The following is a 4,478-nucleotide window of genomic DNA, read 5'->3' on the forward strand; positions in this document are numbered from 1 at the left end:
CACTTTTTATACATTATTACTCAAATCTTGAGTTTTTGCTCAGAATGTCAGAATGAATTAGGGCAACGGGCTGTCTGGACGCACTCAACTTTTTCTACTTTACTATTTCTCATCAACAGTATTGGTGAACGCTTGGTGACAGTAAAGTAGCGAGAGGGAAGCAGTTTGGCCGAGGTCAAATGTTTTTTTGTTTTTTAAACTGATGAATGCAGAAAAGAAGCATGTAAATGTACAGATCAATAAAAAGGTCTGTTTGAATTGGGATTGTGACAATTCAATGTACTCAAACATGCGCTTATCTGATGTTCATCCTCAGAAATATTATGTATGGTAGCCTGTGTGGTTCAGTGGTTACAGCCGGCATGGGTTCGAATCCGGCCCACTGCCCTTTGATTCGCCCTCTCCATCCTCCCTGTCTTTCCAACATTGTTCTATGCTTAAATAAAAGCTAAACAAATATATAAAATAAAATACCTTTAACCCTTTTGTAGTGTTTGGGTCTGTGGGACCAATTTTCAATGTTTGAAAAAATGTAAATGATACAATTAATTATTTTAGTAATCTGAGACTCATTGGCCTTGGCTCATTTTCTGTGAAGAACATGCAAAATAGCACATTTATATTACATATGTGGTGTTCGGGCCCACTGCTGTTTCAACATAGCACCAAGAACCTGTCTCCCACTTTTCTCACACTCTGTACCCTTTGTAGTGTGTGAAACTATACAATGTTATTACATCACATTATTTTGATACATTGTAAAAAATGCAGTATTTTCCCACACTACCCCAGCCAGGTGCAAATTGGGTGAGGGACACAAATAAATAGCTTTGCATGTGTGGCTCCTTACCACAATCAATCAGTGTAACAGTACTCTTCTTGCATTGTGTACAATCAATCATCGACATGAACTCCAACTTGTAACACCAGTCATGGAACTTTATTCTGATAGGAACAGCACAAAATTGCATGTCATGCAATGCACGGCTCACCATCCAACTCTGCACTCACGCACTGTACAAAATATACAAACCCCCTCCACCAGACACAGTAAGTTGCTAGCTAGTATTAGCTGAAATTCTCTACAACAAAATGCACAACCAATATTCACCAAAAAACGCTGCATCTTTTGTGTGATGTTCGAATAACATTTACAAACAAATTGATATAAATTGTACATTTAAATCATCACTTGGGAGTATAAAAATCACTTTTGACGTACAGTGCTTTGCAACCAACAACTTACCGCTGGTTTGGTGCTTGTTCACTGGGATGATTCTAACTGAAACATCCTCTCTCGTAAGCAAGCCACGCAAACCAGCCAATAAGATGCCATGTTGAGTAGGTGAAGGCAAGACAAAAATAAGCCAATGGGGTTTTGGTTTTAACAATAAAGTGGCAAGGGGAATCACCAATATAACCCTGTTACACTCCCCCCTACTGAATTCCACTTAGGAACTGATCATAAAATAATAAAAATACAAAACCACACTGTGCAAACATACCAGGTACAGAGACACTCAACATATGTACAGAATAATCCATAGAAGAAAAAAAATATATATAGATATTTTTATACTACCTAATAGAGAAAACTAAAAGGTAAAGCTGTGTATATCGAGGATAGAGACCCTGCTTTAAAACAGTCACTAAATATTCCAGTCATTAGACTATTCTCCTTGAGAATTAGAGTGAAAAGTGGTTGATCAATCCCCTTAGCCCTCATAGGTAAACATGCCTGTTACATGTTAAGTACACTCAGTGACTTTAAAACATCTAAGTAATAAAATAAACTACCATAAGAGACTTTATCATATCCGTCACATTATCATCCTGCAACCTCTAATCATGGTCACAATGATGTAAAAACAAAACATGTCAATACCATTGACCCTCTCTATTCACATATTAACCTTCAAGAGCCAACTTTCTGCTGATTCATAATCTCAATCAGTCTTGACACTGGTTTAAATAGTCTTCCTGCCCTTGACCTAATACGATCCCGAGTACCTTCAACTGCATAAGGAGTGACAGTGTTGTGTACTGTTGCGATAGTGGGTCTGTCAACACAGTCAGTGCGTAACTGATCAGTTAAAGAATGGTCCAAGTTTGGTAAGTCAGTACGGATATCGTAAGCAGACTGGTCAATTATCTCACTCACTACACTGTTACGGTCTCGGTCAGATTCTTGAAGACTCTCTGATCGAGGCAGATCTTCCAGCTGCAGTATATCTTCCACATAATCCAAAGGTGGAATATCCTGAGCATCCAAGGATCGCACATCACCCTCCAGGCTTGTGTCACCTGTTCCTTCAGAAGGCAACTCTGACACCCACACTCTTGTTCTGTACTCAGCATCATCATCCACTGCAGTGTCCATGGCAGCTGAGACCACAAAGCTGTCACTCATTTCCTCAGACTCTGTTAATCCAGACATGTCTGTTCCCTCATCAACGGCAGCATGGGGAAGAGGAAGAAAGTTGACTGGCATTATCAGGTTGCGATGTACCGTCTTCTCCTGTCCAGTGGAGCTGTTCTGAATCTTAAAAGTGTGACTGTCAGCATTCAATCCAGTGACAAGGTAGACAGTATCCTCCCAACGGTCAGCGAGCTTCCGCTTTCCTCGCTCCCCCTTGTTAGCCAGCAAAACTCGATCCCCAATCTCCACTGGTGCTCCTCTGACTCTTCTGTCATAAAGGTCAGCATGCCTCTTCGACTGCTTTGCTGCAGATGCCTGTGCTGTATTCATGGCTTCTTTCAGATCTCTCAAAGACTGAACATAGTCGACAACTTCTGGGTTCTCTATGACAGAGCCAAAGACCATGTCAACAGGCAGTCTTGGCGTCCTCCCAAACATTAGCAGGAAAGGGGCAAAGCCTGTGGTCTCGTGGATTGTACAATTGTACGCAAACGTGAGGGACTTCAGCGCCTGAGGCCATCTGTGCTTTGCTCTCGTCGGCAGGGCTCGGATCATGTTTCCCAACGTCCTATTCATCCTTTCGCAGGACCCGTTCCCCATCGGATGGTACGACGTGGTGTGAGACTTCTGAACACCTGCAGCACTCAACAGTTCGGCTATTAAAGCGCTCTCAAAGTTGGCTCCCTGGTCTGAGTGTATACGGCGAGGCATCCCGTAGACACAGAAATAGTTGTTCCACAACTGATGAGCTACTGACTTAGCAGACTGGTTCGGACACAAGAAGGCATGAGCCAATTTGGTAAAGTGGTCAGTAACAACGAGCACATCCAAGGACTTGTTTGAAGAATCTTCTGCAGACCAAAAGTCTATGCACACTAGTTCAAGAGGCTCAGATGTTATTATGCTCTCAAGAGGAGCTCTTGCTTCCGGATCAGTAGTCTTGCTCATGACGCATCTCCTGCAGCACTTCACATATGCTTTAACCTCCCTCTCCAGGCCATGCCAGAATAACCTCTGTCTTGTCAGGTAGACTATTCTCTGTTGGCCCTAGTGGCCAGCTTCATCATGGACACCCTTCAACACCATTGCTTTCATGGAGGCTGGAACCATATACAGATGCATTTTCTTCTTTGTGACCACATTCTTCGAAACACGATACAGTACACCCATCTTCATGGTCAACTTGTCCCAACTTCTGAGAAGACACAAAACCTCAACACTCTCATGGGCACGCTCTCTCCGGGATGGTCTTCTCCCCCTCTCCACAAAGAAGATCACTCTGCTGATCACGTTGTCATCACGCTGCTTACTCATCAGTAGGTCGTGTGGCAGAACATCGACATCGGTCTGCTCTGATGGCATAACAGCCTGTGGAAGCTGTGGCAACAGCAGTGCATGTGAGCCCACTTCACCCACCCAGCACCTGTGTGAATGAAGAACAGCTGCAACTTCATGTCTCGATAAAGCACCAGATGGGGGGGTCAACAGTAGCCTGACAGCTAATGAACACTTCGTTGGAGTCAGAGGCTTTGTCAAAGGGGTGGCTGGACCAGCGAAACACATCTTGCACTCTGTCTGTGCGTACAGCGTTAGCTTCAGCTAGTAAGGTCTCATACGGGACCCTTGTCAGGCGATGGAGTGCACTGGGTCGTACGAAGGGCTCTCTGCTCAAAGCATCTGCAACAACATTTATTTTTCCAGGGATGTACTTGATGTCAAACTCGTACGGTGCCAGCTTGGCGACCCATCTCTGTTTGCTTTGGTCAGAATGTATGTCAAGGGATTATTATCCGTCCATACCGTGAACTGCTGTCCCCGTAGCCAGTGATGGAACTTGTCACAGATAGCCCATTTCATGGCAAAGAACTCGAGCCTGTGCGCAGGATACCTCGACTGCGCATAACTGAGGGACTTGCTCGCGAAGGCTATAGGTCTCGCTGTAGCTCCCTGTTCCTGCTCCTGGGACAGCACAGCACCTAAGCCGTTGCTGGACGCATCCACCGAGAGTAGAAAGGGTTTGTCGAAGTTGGGGTGGGCCAACAAAACCTGGTCCAGTAAG

This window comes from Salmo trutta, chromosome 32 (assembly GCF_901001165.1).
Source record: "Salmo trutta chromosome 32, fSalTru1.1, whole genome shotgun sequence".
Lineage (NCBI taxonomy): Eukaryota > Metazoa > Chordata > Actinopteri > Salmoniformes > Salmonidae > Salmo > Salmo trutta.